Source organism: Zerene cesonia, chromosome 18, assembly GCF_012273895.1.
Source record: "Zerene cesonia ecotype Mississippi chromosome 18, Zerene_cesonia_1.1, whole genome shotgun sequence".
Classification (NCBI taxonomy): domain Eukaryota; kingdom Metazoa; phylum Arthropoda; class Insecta; order Lepidoptera; family Pieridae; genus Zerene; species Zerene cesonia.
Genome location: NC_052119.1, coordinates 5,673,213 through 5,692,370, shown reverse-complemented (window position 1 = coordinate 5,692,370; position 19,158 = coordinate 5,673,213).

The following is a 19,158-nucleotide window of genomic DNA, read 5'->3' as shown; positions in this document are numbered from 1 at the left end:
ATAAAATATTTAACTTATAGGAAAGGATGATTTAAAACATTAGTGTAACGCCCAGTGTCTATTCAATTATTTATGAATGTATTTACTGAATATTAACGGTTGCTGTCACCATAATGTGTGGAGTACAATCGATATTAGACGAACATAATATACAACGTGTAACAGAAATTACGCTATTCTATTTTTTATTTATAGTACCTAAGTACTGAAAATTGGATTAGAATGATAGAACATTTCATATTGCACTATTCCCGATATGAACGAAAATTGTGGATACAATACCAAAAGTGTTCTACACAACCGTAAGTCTACGCACACAGCGACGCGATGTAATATGCGTAGCATATGTAGGGTGTAGGGTGGCCGTATTTTACACCTTTTGAAAACTTTTTATTTAACAAGCCAAACACAGAGTGTAAAGTATACCTTGTTACATGTTGTATATTATGTACTATTATTATGTATATTCATAGTCGACAATACATGTAAAAGACGTAGAAACATTCCAACTATTAAAATGTTAGTTTACGTGATGCGCTTATATACAAAGTTATATTACTGTTTAAAATGTATCGCCGTGTCTATATTTATAATTATTCAGATGCTGAAAACGAAATTACATAATTGCTAAGAAAATTACGAAATTAAATCATATTTAACTCGCATGCATTTTGTTTATTTCTTGTATATTCTTATAAAAATAACCTCTTGCGTACCATAAAATGTGTATAGTCAATTTTATTTATTGACTCGGCCCAGTTGATATAAGTTTCAGACGGGTACAGTTAAGTACAAATTTTGCACGCACATCAAGAAGTTCTCGTCCCATTTTCGAAACCTTAATCTGACATCTTATTTTGAATACAGACAAAATATAAAAACTTTTATTAACTCAATATAAATACGATTCGGAAAATATATGGCATTTAAAACACTAATGCCAAACAATTTATTGAAATACACCTGATGTTTATCGTGGGATTAGGTGTTTAAATGTCAAAGTGCATAAAATGTTGACTGAAGTAACTTATCAATAAGTGGCTGGGGATAAAAAGGTTAGTTCCAGTAAGTCTCCGGAAGGAGAATGTTTACGGACGAAATCTAACACGAAAGACAAACAGGCTAAAGTGAGACTAACTGGCTAACTGGCCATGATGCCGCATCGTACGAGCGTGCCTGCTTCGATTAGCACCTAGTGGCTAGTACAGAGAAGGCTTGCGGTTGGAATTGAAGGCATTTGACTGCCACCCCGTTTTTATTATCTAGCCTTTCACTCTGAGTTGATTCTAGATGAAGAAAAATGTGTAATGTAACCTGTGTCACTCAGAATCATAAGCAGCTTTTTAATGGTAAAAGTTCTACATACTTTTTGGATCGGTTATGATTATCTATTTCAAACATAAAATAAATAAACCTTTATAATATAAGTATTAAGTTAACATATTGTGTGTGACAAATGTTCATCTACTAGAATAGATATTGCATCCATCGCTATTAATGGCAGGTGACGGTAGAGTCTAGAGGGTGGCCTCTCACAACACGACGAATCCTCTGTTATTGTTTCTGCAGGAGTTCGGGAAGAAATGTTTTATACCTATACGTCAAACCTAATTTTATTGAAAGCCTGCAGCCATCTGATTTGTTCACGTTCAAAGTTCACGCGATCGAAGTCGTGAGCACCAGCTAGTATATATTAAAGAATGTGAGTATAAATATAAATACGCTGAATACAGGATATATAATGGGTAACGATATCTAGAATGATTTCTTTCAAAATATCCGAAATATCGTAATGTTAAAAACACATAATACATTGTTTGGTATACCAATATGTATGTATAATATTATGATAGATTTCAAAGACTTAAGGTTATCGCATGAATGAAATATTAACAGTAAAATTCCCCGAATATTTTTAAATATTCAATCATAAACACTTTATGTGTCCAAACAACTTTTGTTCTCTACTTATTGTTACGCGTTTTTGATAATAGTGGGTGTGATATAAAGAATATGATAAATAGCGTAAAGATTTAGCGTAACGTGTTTCTTTGTTCATATTGTTTGACGTACATAAATAAGTAGTTATCATTTTACAATGCTTCATTCTTTTTATATGACGTGTTCTCAAATTGCCTATAGAATGCTAGACAATTCAGTTTCATAAATTTACGTGGAAGCAGTGTAACAGCTGATACGGCAGGCACGTATGTCTGTGCGCTGACGTCATGTAAATGAAAATTAGATATTGTTTAGTCTTGTAGATTGTAAATTAAAAATGGATTTGAATATAGAAGAGATTTAGGTAACAGCGTAGGTGAAGGATCCTTCACGCTGCCCCCAGTAATCAAGCTGGTCGTCGGCATAGGAACAGGCGGGTCACCTGATGGTGTTTCACGATGCTCTTCTGTGTGGGTGTGGTAGCTGCCCTGGTGCGAGCTGATCCAAAACGTACCGAAGCGTGCTCGACGCCCACATTGAAAACTGTGGTAGCTGTCATGCTTGTGATTTTTAAACAATTTTCTTTTGTTTTTGGTTTTATTTATATCCACCTGTTAAAGGTACGGATTTGAATTTTTAAATTGTAGCTAAAACAGGCAGATAAACTCCAGTTTACATGATTTTGTTTAATGTGTTCAAGTCTCTAATAAACAAAATTTGTATCTAATAAATATTTGGTATCAGAATCATCATCAGCGAAATTAATAATTAGGAACGAATTACGTGCCACACTTAAATATAGACCGATCATTATGTGAACGTTAAGGTGATATTTATGTAATCTACAATTATCACTCAAACTATCAAAAACGTACATAATTTTTCATGACTTGATTGATGATTGAAATCCTCAAGACCTAAATTACACACGCTTAAAAAACCCTGAACGTCAAAATGGAAATCATGCATTTGGGCTGAATCTTTCTAAATCGGTGGGTAATTTCATTCTGTATTTTCATCCTTTGTTAAAAGAAATTTGATGATACTGGTGCGCTTAGTTAAAAGAAAACTCGCACTGTATACGTTGTAGGCATACTTAGACAAGGGCACAAATTGACCATATTTGCAATAAGTTTTCTGCGAAACCCAGGCATGGGATTATCCATTTCAAGGCTATCGCTTACTTATCTAACGAACGGCCTACACAGTAAGTGGGTCCAATCGATTCTTTTACTATACTGATAACATCATCACTGTAGTAATAAGTAGTGTTAGTTCAAATTTATGTCATGCCATAATTGATGTCACGGTGTATACGTACTCGAACTATGAGCTGGGACTTAGGTATTGCGTTATGACTCGTATTTAAAACGTAACAAAGATTAATATTTAATTTTTTTTTAATATTAGTTGTTAGTAGTATAGTAGTTAGTATTTATAAGCATTTGTATAAGTGGATTAAGTATTGCATCATAATTCATTTTTAGTCATCATCATCATCATCATCATCAGCCCATATACTACATAACTTAAAAATTTCCAGCTCCATCGAACACTGGCGAGTGGGTCAAATTCTGCTTCTGTATAGGTCACGAGCATCTGTATAAAATTGTATAAAGAGATCTTTACGATAGATGATAAATTCTATAAATAGTCTACATATGAAATCAAATTAGTTTCATTAAACTAACAACAGTTTATATTTAAACTAGCTGCACCCGGCAAACGCTGTTCTGCCTTACTCTTATCGTTTAGTGGTATGAAAAATAGATGTTAGCCGATTCTCAGACCTACCCAATATGCTTACCAAATTTCAGAGGAATCGGTCAAGCCGTTTCGGAGGAGTATAGAGACTTACATTGTGACACGAGAATTTTATATATAAGATAGAACATTACTCTATAAAAAACGTATTTTTGAGAATTGTGCATACTTTTTTTCGTTGGATACACTTCGTTTGTGATATTTTCGGTTTTATCTTATGTTCTTGCAAGCAGAACGACGTTTTGCAGAACTAAATCGAATTGCCTCTAACGAACTTGACATACATAGATAGACGGAATTCCTCCGATAATAAAACGGGGATTTAAAGCTAAGAACTGAAGTGATTTTAAGATATATTACAATCATCCTATATTTATATATCAATGCTTAGATAATAGTAAATTACATAGCATATGTAGTGTCAGCACAAAACGTGCGATTTATTGATAGTAAAAGGTTCCAAACCATTTAAATTGCATTGTTACATTACAATTAGCATTTCAGGTTATATCTATATTATTAATAATATTATACAGCTGAATCTCAGGAACTACTAGTCCGATTTGAGAAATTCTTTCAATGTAAGATAGCCAAATTATGAAGGAAGGCTATAGCAGAAGCAGACGAAGTCGGGAGAACCGCTAGTTATCTATATACATTTACATCTAGCATAACATAGTTAAATATCGACTATCCTTGCATCTTCTGTAATTAACTAATAGGTACTATAACTATTAATGTATATAGTAGTTAAGTTTTAATTAAACGCATTCTATAAATAAACGAAAGCTTAAAATACATCACATTCCTAACAATAGAGATGGAAGTGGGAAGCCGATTCTATTTGTCAATACTAACCCGATGTAAGTGCTAATGAGTCGCTCATCATGGCACAGGTGTGCTTCGCGTTAACTACGTTTACAAACATCGTGTAAATTTGAAGGAATTTTGAGAGAAATTACGAGGGTTTTAAATATACAGTGAAGCTGTAAGTTGAATGCTATATCTCTGTGTGCTGTGGTAAGGTTAGGTATGATTGGTATGGTACGCAAATATAATATTTTGTTAGGTTTTTATCAGTTTAAAAAGTTAACTTCTTAAGGGGATTTCTTAAATATCGGACGCACATGTTTATATTAATGTTATCGAATCAGTGTTCTTGGCCAGATCTGACACACAGAGCGGTGTACACAGAGCCACATGTACACAAGCTTATATATTACCATCATTCAGACATTACATCGAAAGCGAATTAGTAAAAAATTAACAAAGTAGAAAAATCCTATTAAATTACTGTACTGCTTGGAGAAAAATGGATCGAAATCGGAATAATAAACATGGTTTTTAATCGAAATTTAAAAAAAAATTGTGATAGTTGGCGAAGTCTTCTTTGTTTAGTCCGCTTATATGTCTATAATGATAAAATTACCGAGACAACACACGCAGAATAAGTAGTGTCCCATTTAACTAAGCGATGCTGAATTAGAATAAATTTTTTATATCACAGCGGGCAACCGATCTGGTGGTTCGCCTGATACTAAGCGATCACCACCGGCCATTAATATTTCAGAAGATTTCCAGAGAAAAGGCCTTTGCGTATGCGTTGCCTTCTTTCAACAGAGAATGGATAAGTTAAAGATTGAGGGCGGGAAAAAAGGAATGGACTGGGAAAGGGGAGGAAAAGGAAACAGGCCTCCGAGAATGCGATAAGAAATATAGATAACTAGCTGCGCCCCGCGGTTTCACCCGCGTAAGTCCGTATCCCGTAGGAATATCGGGATAAAAAGTTGCCTATATGTTATTCCAGTTGTCCAGCTATCTGCTTACCAAATTTCATTGCAATCGGTTCAGTAGTTTTTGCGTGAAATAGTAACAAACATCCATACATCCATACATCCATACATCCATACAAACTTTCGCATTTATAATATTAATAGGATATAGAATGGTATGATAAACATAAATAGAATGGAATTTCTTACATTTAAAACGATTAACAATATTATATTTAGCAGTGCATTGATAACACGAGAAGATTAGTATGACTTACACTAATACCAGATTATGATTAATTGTAAAAAAATTGACACACCCTGTTATAAATTAAGAAAAGTCTAATTGTTTTTATCACCGTAAAGATTAAACTGAAAGATTATACTGATAAAAACAATTTATGAATGAAATAAATTGTTGCAATAAAGTGTTCAATATTATGCTTGCTTTTGGTAAGTGACGAATGCGTTGTTAATAAGATTTTATAAAAAATCTGATTTTTCCTTCAAATTGTCAGAAATAGACCAATTAAAATAGGACCGCATGGCACTAACTTTCACATAAAAAATATATAATCAAAATCGGTTTACGAAATCGAGAGTTCTTAGGCAATAAATCAAGAAAAAGATTAGCGCCGAATTAAGAACCTCCTTTTTTAAAGTCGGTTAAAACACAAAAAGTATAGAATTTCTTTCCATCCTAAGGCGGTTGAACTTACTCTTTATATTATTAATTTATCCTAATTCCATTATTCTTAGCATACCTAATTTTCTACGGAAAAGGTATCTACCGATACCTTTTAAACCTCCTTACTGTAAAACGTGTGGTCTATTAAGTAACAATAGTCGATTCATAACCGAATGTTAATCGGGCTCATGATGCCAGCGACTTGTTAGGGCTGGTGCTAACGGATAGTTCAAACATTCAACCCTGTCTACCTGGTTATATTCATGGTTGTTCATGAATCGACTTCTTTTGGAAGTATTTTGGGGCCGCTTTTCGGATTCATTCATATTTCACTGGTACTGGATGATTTATGTAGAAACAACAGAGAAGATAGAACTTGCATGCCATTTTAAATTATAATCCATCATCGAAATATTATAAATTTAAAATAAAATGAACGAAAAATAGCCATAGGAATTAAATGGAAAAGCAAAAGCTCCCAGCAAAGCGGTAACCGTTTAAAAATGTATTAATTGCACTGATTTTCAGAAGAGACTTCTTAATTTTCATGAAATATAATTTCTGCAAAATATAACACAAAAGTACTTAATAAAGGACACGGTGAGTTAGTCAGTTATATCAATGATAACATTATCATCATCATCAGCCCATACATGTTCCCACTGCTGGGACACAGGCCTCCTATGAGGGTTCAGGCCATAATCCACCACGCTGGCCAAGTGCGGGTTGGCAGATGTTGCATGTCGTCGAACTTTTGATTCTTGGACATGCCGGTTTCCTCACGATGTTTTCCTTCACCATTTTAGGCAGTGGTGATGTTATCCACATTTGCAGATAAATTGAAAAATTAATTCATTTCCTGCACGCTCGCCCGGTATGAAACCCCGACTTATCGATTTTGAAGTTCGAGTTTCTCACCACTGAGCCACCACTGCTTATCCTAATTATATCATTGATATAATACTTATTATTTTTAAGCCAAACCTTCCAAGAACGTTCAACTTGAATAAATACCAATTTTAAAAGTTTATTTCAGTACTAAAAACAATATACAGAAGAGTTCTATATGCAGTTATGAAGAAAAGTTATTGCAGCGTGGAAGCTGAAACGCAAACAAATGCTACCCTCTAGAGCCCTTATTACAATGGAAGTGGAGAGTTTAGCAAACACTGTCATCTTAATCTCACGTCCAGACAAGCTTTAGCTATATTAGTTGTTACATTTCAATCCATCACCATTTAAAGACTAATTTTAGTTAAGCATTTGAATTTTTGTTTTACCTAATCGTGTAAAATATGTTTTTTTTTTTGTTAACTATGAATTTGATATTTTAAAATTTTTGTGTCTAAATAAATGTATAAAGTCAACAAGAAAATGTATAAGACCGACCGAAGAATATAAGAAATTAAGATTAAAAAGTTTAAACACGTGTAACTGTCTAACTGAGCTTCATTTTTCCTTCTCGTTTAGTTTATTCGTTTACAGATTGCATTATAAAGCATATTACCTATCAATTCTTTTATGTGATAGGGAACAATTGAGCTGGTGGTTCGCCTGATGTTAAACCATTACCACCGCCCGTGAACATTTGCAGAAGTAGTGCCTTTGCTAATCCGCTGTCCGCTTTTAATGGGTACGGGATAAGGAAAGGATTGACGACTGGAAAGAAGTAATAGCCTGGGAAGGGCGAGAAAATGAAAATGGTCCTCCGACGTCCCCACTCACAGTACGAAACATGGTATTATGCTACTATTTCACGCCAGTTTTCTGTATGGAATTTCCCAGGTACGAGCTGGCTCAAATCGCTCCGAGGCGTGCTAGACTGCCACATGCAAAATCTATTATTCAATACATAATTATTGTTTCTGCTAGAACATCAACAATTAACTGTCTTCATAGTGCGATATGCGCACTTCTACAAATGGGCTGCTGAAGTCAAAATATCTATAATCATCTGCATGACTTACTTAAGCAGGCGATCTCAAAGGAGCCTCATTGTCATAATGTTCCCAATTTCTCAATTCCAAAGCGAAGGTTGCGACTAGTCAAACACCCTCAGCCATTCAACCCTTCCACTCAAGCTTGACAAAAAATACTCTACACTCGGTAAATATTGGACGTCCACTGTCTTATTGTGTGGTCTAAATGATAAGAGCTAGTTGGTAGTTAAGACTGAATGACCACATGACCCATTTCACCCATCATTTGAGAAGTAAATGTAGTATATATTTATAGTATAGGATTTAAAAAGATGCACTGTATGAGCTACTCTTAATACTTTTTGTTATCTCACTCTTATAATAATAAAATAATTCTTAAATTTGAAATTAACTCTGAAAAAACTGAGTACGTTATTTTTAATAAAACTGTTCTAGGTTCAAAAATAGATCCGAAATGAGTCAGAATATTTTTTGTTTTGTAATGACTACACTTTACAGGAACATCTATAGATACCAATATACACCACATACCAAAATACACACATTGTAAGCCTTTGGATTCCATTTTTTGTTTTAAATTATGAATGTAGCAATATTTTTTTATAATTCTAATACGTGCTTTCTAACTTGTAGTAAGTTTAAATGTTTATTTAAATGTCTCATCCTCTTTCTCTCGTGAATTATACATAAATCGAAAGTATAATGTTGGCCCTTCGTCCTTTTAACGCCACCAGTGTATTTGAAGTTGTCGGGTATTACAAATCCATTAGGTTCGCTTGCGGATATGTTCTAAGCCAAGCCTGTGGCATAAGAGAGGAAAGGAGCTGCCTTTAAATTATTGGTCTTAACTTTTTTTATAATATTTCAACAAGATAGCAAAAAGAATTGAACGAGATAAGAATTATAATATTAGGATCGCAAAAAACATTAAAATTTACCAAAATTATGGTTCATTGTTAAATTTACAAGATTATATTAAAGTAAAAAAATACGTGAGTATTAAAGCATTTAAACTAACTCTTTTATCTGGGTAAGGGAGATAATTTACAATAATCTAGCCACTTTTTGTGAGGGATACAAGCACCCTTTTTCGATCAAATACATACCTTAATTGAACCATTTTTGTAAAACGTCTCGTTTTATTGTTAAATTCCATCACTGCAATTGTTCCATAAATTCACGGGACATAGTAGCAGGAAAAAGTCTTCAGTATATGTATTATTTCATAATAAGCATCATATAACGTCACAGCCCCATCAAAAGCGCCACGCCACTCTTTAATATTTATCTATTCCCATTACATTTTCGGACAAAAGGCGTCGAGTGTTTAGTTCTCGATGAGAGGCCAACAAATGTGGTGGACAAACAGAGCACGTTCCCACGGACAAACATTTCGCTTTGACCCTCCGTACCCCTTCAATTTGGGACCAGGAACAAATGCCTGTCCACGTTGTAACGAAGTCCATTACCGCTTAAACAAGAGTTAAAAAGTCGCGTCCGTAAACATCAAGCAATGTATTGTGGTTTATTAACTCATAATATATATTTTTTTTAGTATCGTTTGTAGTGAGAAATAAAACGTTTATAGAGCAAACTTGAGAACTAATTTCGTTTAACTTTCATTATTTCTATAACATTTTTAAATATAATAGACTATAAAATTATTAGCGATAATTATAGTGCATGGTTCTATGAGTCAATTTTTGTATTAAAACTGGTTAACAATGTTTCTCTTAGCTTTTGTGTATCGAGTGCTATTCATTAACGTTCATTTAGGCTGGTTTCGGAGAGTAGCTTTTATATAAATTTCATACAATATATATCAATTATTATTGAGTTATAACTCAAATGAAAGATATTGACAAAAATATTTTATAAATAACATTATATAAAAGTATATATTTATTATATAAGAGAACACATTATACAATACTGAAAAGAGGTGTAAACGAATATAGGAGTACTAATTTCACAGGGTTATAAATGTTAAATTCTAATTCCTAATAATTTTATAAAATAACTATACGGCGTGATAGTGAATACTTTTATACGAATAAAAACAAAATGGACGCAAGGAATTCTGAGCGCATGCTGTACTCTTTTACATTATCTATGTCCACTTAACCTAACTTGAAATATATCTTTGATAAGGATAAAATAATCTTACAGCATATCATTATGTTCCGAGTTCTAATTAGTGAGAATGAATTATTTATCGCGTTTCCTTGGGGAGCCTACCGCGCACGTTCTTATAGAGTTGTACCTATAAATCAATGTAGAAGATTCTCGAACAATTTTGTGGAATAGTTCAATGTTTTTCAAGCAGTCCAACATATGACATAGAAACGATAAAAACGATAAAAGGACAGCTTTTTCAGTTTATTTTCACCCACATTTGATAAAATAATATGACAAGAAAATAATTACGTACATTCTTGAGAGATGTTTGTTCCGTATCATAAAAACTATACATTCTACTTAAGTGACAAAGATACAAAATAATCATGTACATAAGATAATATTTTTTGTATTTACAGTATCTAATGCGCAATTAATTACTCAGTGTAAAGAAGTTCCAAACTTAGAAGATGCAAAAAGAAGTTGAATAAAATTACAAACACAAACTTACCAAGAAGCAAACTATTACAACAACGTTGAAGTTTATTTACATCTCTATATTATTGTGTCCGCTAATGTAATTGGTAAATTTAATAAATTTTTGTGTTAGAATAACCATCCTCACACATTATCCCTTACCCCAGTCAATAGTACGATTATATGAAACAGTCGTTTGGAGCTTGCTATATGACGCAAGAAACTGCATTTACATTCATCAGCACTGTTGACAATCGAATTAAAATCTCGAATAGAGATACTCGATCGTACGTCGATAGCGGCTAATGAATGCTCGTTGAATATTATCTTGATGAGACAGTTGGGATAAACCATTAATAATACCATATAAATAATAACATCATTACAACCACGGACCACCCAAAATCATCACCTTTATACGTAATAGATCGTAAAATATGTAGATAAAAGGGAATTAAGAAAATGACCACTGAATGGCCGAGTGAAATCGCTCGAGCATGGTAATCGTGGTCCGCATGCTGTCAGCAATTTGCATATGATATGAGGCGCTAATGCTTGTAAAGTAGGATTCTTTTCTGAATATTTTGTATGCAACCGCCATTAGCATAGATAACGCAGCACGAAGAAAATAAGCTGTACGATTTTAAATGCCTCTAAGTTCTTTGTAATTTATTTTCATATAATTTTTCTATGCGCACGATGGAAGTATATAAATTTTATAGATGGTTTGTAGAATCTTCAATTGAAGTATGAAAGATTTTAAATTCACAAAAACAATATGTCCTTCGAAATACAATAACTGTTACACTTAAATTACAATGACGAATAGTGTTTCTTTAACAAGTTTTAACATTCTTTAAATGCCTAGGATACAATCGTAATTCATTTATATTTATTTATAAATTGGAGATTTTAATCGGAATGAAAAGAGCATTGTAATTTCTCCGATAATATCGATCTCATACCCTCGATTTAAAAAATTATTAAATATTTACCCGCAATGGGCTCCGAAATTTTGTTTAGAGTATGTCTTTTGTTTCTAAGAATTTCAGCGAATCTATTCAAACGTAAGTTTTCCACAAATCACTTGTCTCTGAGAGAACACCACCATTTAGTATTTACTTATCACCTCATAATCATTGACTGTAACTGTAAAGCCGAGCTACTACAATATTCATCCACGGTTTTTGAAGGCGTTCCTTTATGTAATGAGCATATTAAAAGCATTTAAAATTGATTTATGGATGATCACTTACGTTGCATATGAATTGGAAATTAGATTAATGAAACTAATAAAGTTACATGGAAATACTGTTTACGTAAAATATTATGAAAGCTTAATATTTTAAGTACCTAAGTGCATAAAATATTAGGCTTTCTAAGAATTTTTAATTATACTTCTGTTGTATAAAACATACGAATTATATAAAGAATGATGTTTTAATCTTCTAAAAGGTGAAGATAAGAAAATTAATTTTGTATTCAATTCAACGTTTTTTGTTTTATCTAACTCAAAATTATCACGACTTTATATATATTTCATTTATCAGTAATGCGTCTCTATAAATAGAATAATACTCAGTGATTTGCCATGTTCCCAAAAAATTAGGAATGTTCTCGATTCGCTAGTACTTTTTTTGGTATGGGTCTTCAACCGATATAACTGTCATAAACGTTACGCCACGGTACGAAATTGTCATTTGGTTTAACATTAATAAAATTTGGTTGGAGTTTACTCCCAAGATTGTGGTGTCTTTTTTGTAGGAAATAATTATTTTCACGATTAAAAATGTTTCGTAATGAGCTTTAATACAGAACAATCAAGATCTGTAAGTAATAATGAATATGAATAATGAATACAATCGATCACAATTGAAATGCAATTCAATATTATCTTGTCAATGGGAATTCCTTGCTTTTAGCAACGGAAATTGATTAGATATATGGATTACGAGGGTAATAAATGAGGCGGTTTAAAATATAATACCTATAGGATAATGTTAATCAACATATGTTATTTATAAGTGTAATAAAATGTAGATTATATATAAATGCAAATCATAATTGAAGTTATATTTTTAATTTTAAGTAAAGCCTTCACTCGACTGACATACGGATAAGTAACCTAAGAGAATTTGATTTCAACTAATTTAATGTAATTTTTTTATTATTATTTAATTATACCCCAACAATTTACAATTTTTAGGACTACATTTAATTAACGAATAATTCGTAAGAACTTTCGAATAGAAATATTGTTGTTAAATACTTTTATTTGAGTTTTTTTTTCTATTTTAAGGAACACAAAAGCACGTTACATTTATACTTAAGCTATAGATCATTGATAAATATAAGTTGGCGTATGCACAACCTGTTATATGTGACCACAACTTATACTTTATTAAAAGGGCTTTTATCAAATATTGACCATGTCACTCCGTAAGAAGAAAAATCATAGCACATTCTCGTTATCAGTGCTAGTTTCGTAGACTAGGTACTTAGATTTTTGTTTTTCATTTTCTTACAGAGAGAGTGCAGAGTGAGATAGCATAATGAGATCAAATTATGCTATCTCGCTCTACCAGAGTAAAGTATGGTATTTTCTATGACAAATACATTGACCTTTTTACCTGGGTACTAGGTATTCGAATAAACGGCCGGCTAAAGTTGTGTAATAAAAACTAAAAAAAAAATACGAATTACATTGGCATAGATGTCGATTTAATTCTGTATTAGACAAAATATTATTTGACCGCTTATATTAATAAATATACAATTATTGGTTTTCAGGAGGTTATAGATATATCTTATATTGGTTATTCAACAAAGCCATAAAGCCGTCTCAAACAATTCTATTACTCAACATCGGTAGAACACCAACTACTATTATATAGGAACCCGTCTTTACTCGTAGCAGCCGCTTCCATGTTATATTTGTATCAATTATATTTCGAAATGCGCAATTAGCATACAATATAATATTATGTGGTGGCGCCGACACTCCTACACACCTACAAATCATTCAGGAACCTTATCGAATTAAAAATTATAAAGTAGCCCATAAGTTTCTTTGATTCTTTTCGTAGAGCGTGCATTGAAAAAGTTCTATGTTTCGTTCTAATCTAGCAGCTATAATTAATTATGTTAAAAACTGGTCGTAGACAGCATTAGCTCTGTAGTTTGCATGTTATCATTTGTTAGTGACGCAGCGGTACTTCTGTTATAATTAATTGATTATATTTAAACATTAGGCTTAATAAATATAACCTCTATATCATATGCCGGATGTTATAATAAAATAAAGAGAGCGTTATCTTGTGTGTATGTATGTATGTATGTTATAGGTATCTACTACTTGTAATGATAGATGTATATTTTTTCTTATTAAAATCAATTTGTTAAATATGATATAAATGATTCCAATATGTACAATACAACGCAAGTAGGTTAGAAGGGGTCGGAACCAAAAGGCGATCTTTGATTTGAATTCGATAAATTTCATATATATTGTTCTAACCATTGTGAAAAATAATTATACCTACAAACTTATATGCGTAGGTTGTGGCATAACAAAGATTTATTCGGGTGTGAGAAACAATAACTATCCATTCTTACAGTCTTAAGTGCTCCTTGAACTATGATAATGGCATTTAATTTAAGTCAATTACGTCGAGTATGAATTAGTAAGAGGTACGAACTATAATGGTGTAGGTACCTGACCAATTTATTGTTTTCGTTGTCTCCCATTTTGTTCGTGAATGATGTGCTTTACAAAATCTTACAATTATGCAATTATACATTGTCATATGAAATTAATATTGAAAAGAATATTAACATATATGAAAATATAAGATTGCTGTTCTTTTCTTATTTAAATATTAATGCTTTTTATTAATACAATATTATTTTCTCTATCGCGGAACCGAACTTTGTGTAGTTTTGTAATAATATCGGACAGCTCTGGGAATCGACTTAAATCTATTTTTATTCCCCCCAAATGGTAAGAGTAATACCAATACGTACTGGGTCAGCTAACTAGCTGTAAATATTAACTAATTGTAAAAATATTGCTTGCGGATAATTATTTTCTTATAACCAATTTACTCAAAATACCGCATATAATGCAGGTTAGTGCATTTTACTTGATTGATAACATCCTCGTACCATCCATCCAAAAAATTGCCTTTATTTATTACATTAATAAATTTTGAAAGTATTTTGTAATTATTATTTACTGTGCTTATTTGACACGAAAACGTCATTTTTGTCATTATTACGGTGTGAATTTTTAATAATTGAATTTAAAAGATTTAACTGGAGGTGGTCGAGGTAAAAGTGTGTTTCTTCGCATTAAAATTTCACCCAAATTTGTAGAATGAAGATGGCCTTATTTCCTCCGAAAAACGATATGCAAAATTCAGTTTTAAGGCAAGTCACTTTTGGTCCGTGTTGGAGTTTTCAAAACATATCTACTTCTCTATTGAGAGAAATATTTACAGAAAATTTGTGTGATAAACAATAATGAATGTTAAATTTTGTAAGAATAGAAAAAAATTGATCACGAGGCGGGATTCGAACCTGTGTCTGTTGCCATACCGTAGCAACGCCTAGCCTCTCACAAAAGGTGCGGGTTCGAATACCGCCTCGTGATCAATTTTTTTTCTAATCTTCTAAAATTTTTCATTCATAAAGCATTTTAATGATATAAAACTAAAAATTAAGTAATGAATGTATGAAGCAATAATTTGTAATACTTTGTGAGATTTTCATCTGTTATTAGCTAATCCACCATATCTTTTATATTTATTCCTTAAGAAAACCTCGTTGAACAAAACTCGATAATTATAGGGAATCTCGATGTAAATTGATATCGCTTACAATACAATATTACCCTGACTGTAATTGTGAGGTATTTAGTACGTTGATTTGTGAGAAAAATATAGGTTTTGTAATTCGTAGGGGTAATAACGAGGTGATTGGTTACTTTGTAATTACAAGGCGGTTACATGCACTTGGAAATTGTTAATATCGTAAGTGCAGACTATGAAAAATAATAACCAACATTTGGGTAGACTGTAGATATTTAATTGTTTCATGTTATATGCGAAATAAATGTTCAATAAAAGTTATTGAATTTCAGACCTCTAATTTTTTTTTTTATAAAACTTTGTTGTTCAATTTCAGAACACACAGAATAAATCTGATAACATCAAAAACATAATGAAAGTAATACGTGACATACGAATTATAACACAAATACGAATATAATATGTAGAATACTTGTATATAAAATTAACTTTGCTGCAATTTTGTCTTAGGTCCAAATAAGAAGAAACAAGCGACCTCAGAGTTGAATTTTAAAATCTGGATTAGTGCCTCACTCCAGGAAAGTCAGTGAGCTTTTTTGTAGAAGAAAATTATTAGAAAATATTGTTCCTTCTACATGGACATCTGAGACGTGAGTGAAGTCTGGTTAGTCTTAGGACTCGCTAGATTCCAACGATGTTTTCTTTTACCGAACTGTGGTAGAATTGATAATATGTAGACCGACGATGAATTATATAAACTACCCTCAAATGTATATAAAGAATTGTAAAAAAACGTATTAAAACCGCTTCGTCAGTGTGTGTCCTTATTTAAGTTATCGCGATATTAAAATGAATCTTAGGCCTACCTTCGCAATCAATTTGGGATAAAAGCGACGCAGGTAGCAAGCACCTTCATTAATTGACTATTAAACACGTATCGTAAAAAAAGTAAAGACAATGTATTTTATCAAAGTTGATAACTTAATTTAGTTCGGCTCATATCAAAGAAACTATGGAGTCGCAGTGATTTGTTGTTTCTAAATGTATATTTCATTTATTGAATTCCTTGTTTCATTTCACCCTTATACCTACTATTTTTCGTACAGAAAATAATCCAGCTCTAAAATCTATTTGGCATATATTATAATGTTTATTAAATATCAATAGAAACTTTAAACAAAGTAAATAAATTAAAAAATTACTTATAATTTTCTGTTGTTAAGATGGTAATTGGCTCACTTTTGATTCATGTCCATGTAATAATGTTTGATATTTCGCAACGATTTACTGGCCAAAAGAGGTGACTGATTGAATAATATCTACTGGATACTCTATTCCTTTTTTGTTCCAACCATATGAACTTTGGCGGCAACGTTTGTATAACTGCGCTGAATAAGATGAGTGCATTTTAATAAATCGATAATTTTACGGTCTGAATATTAATAAAAGGGCAATTTGTTATAATTTATTGGAATATTTCATACTTTCCTACGCATTTCATTAAATTTACAAAAATTACAATAAAATCTTACAAAATTTATAATTATTAATTTATACTAATATATATTATTAATTCATAATCATGGTAATTTGTATACTTATTCCTGCTTTAAGAAACATCTACTTAACTGTTAGCTGTTGTCATGACATTTTTATTGCATACGTTTTTATATAGCTCAATTCAAAATCCACCACTGCGTCGTTTCTCAAAAGCTCAAATCATTTAACTTACAAGAAAAATTGTCTAGAAAATTGTTCACCGTCAGCAAAAAAGCGTTTTCGTTATAAGATTTTTTGCCACGTGTTTTAAAAGTGGTATCCGTGACTAATCAATGCTCTCAATGATGTGATATAAATCAGCTCTTAATAGCTCTGAGGCGGCACCCACGTAAAGGGGGTATAATTTGATATTTAGGGGTGCTTCGTCACTACTGTCGGTCTCCTATGCATTACATTCTTATGAATGAAACAGATTTACGTTTACATTCTAATGCACATAATATAAGGAAAATTCATATCAGGCATATTACTATACAGAACATTTTACAATTTGGTTGAGTAAATAAATAAAATACATACAGATTTATACGTACAGACATCGTTTAAAACTGTAACATCTATAAAAAATAATTATACAAATCTCATAAATTCAATAAAAACATGTGTTTAATTCTTGAACCTTCGTGTCTAATCGTAAACTTAAGAATTATGTCAATATTTTTTTGTGAAGGGTTATATGATTATATTATTTGACCGACCTTTGCTGTTGTTGTTAAATTGAAAACATAATGATTTAATAACATAGAATTAAGTTCATCCGTGTGTGTCGATCACGCGTTCTGTATGTTAATACAGTATTTAATTAAATTATACCATTGTACAATGTACCTACATATTATAATATTTTGCGTTTTAAGATACTTATTATTATAATATAATTGTTATGTTCTACTGTACATTGCGTTGAATTAAAAAAAATAATAATAATAATAAATATATTTTAATGCACATTTTTTTTACTTTTTACGATACAATAAATATATGCCTACACATATGTGTAGGTATAGACCTACACAACAATATTATAAATGCGATGAAGATTTTGAGGAAATTAATTAAATTTATCATTACAAAAATAAAATTATTTTAAATATTTATTAAAAAAATAAGTTGGCAGACATGAAAGAAACAAGTAACTAGCTAATTAGTAGGTACTATGTACTTTCTTAATTTCAAATAATACATAATATTTTCTTATTAATACTGTTTCCATGGTGATAACATGTATCTGTTGGTTACAAGTAGCTTGCAGCAGATAAATGAGTTTATATCGTAACTATTTTATAAATATAGGGATATCACAGTTAGTTATATACCTAGCAACGAGGCAGACGATATAGTATATAAAAGAAGAGAGTTTATCCTTTTCTGGGAGCAAGTTTATAATTCCAATATGAATGTAAAATCTAGCGACCTTAACTTGCACCTAGTATATATTATGTTATCTGTGATTTGAAAAAATAGTTCGTGATGGCATTCAAAACAATGCACCAATAAACTTTTAATTTCCTTGCCTTACAACCATTACTTTAAAAAAAATGAAATATTGTTTTGAATAATGTCGGGAAAAAAGTAATATATTAGAATGAATAAGTTAAAATTTTGCGTTCGTGTTTTTAGTGCCATCTATCGTTTTATACATGAACTAACTATACTTTTGAAAAGTTGCTGTGATGCAGTTCAATGCTTTGTCATAGGTCCGATATAAATTTATAGATGGCGTTATATTCAATTTAGGAAGTGGAAATTTTCATTGTTTTATGTTTTACTTTATCCAAGATTTTTATGATCATAATACAAAAGTTAATTAAGTTAAATAAAATACAACATTTGTTGTTGTTGTTTTTGCTTTCAAATATACGATGAAAAGTTAATAATCAATAGATGGCGTGAATCCTGTGACTATGATTATTCGTTCTTACAAGAGATGGCTATGGTAGTAATAATTTCACAAGAAGAAGATAATTTGCAACATTTACTTCAAAATTTAAATGATTTATTTCAAGTAAAATAAATTAGAATAGGTATAATTTACATCATATTTTAAAATTTTATTGATTTAAATGTAAAACAAAAAACAACAAAAAATA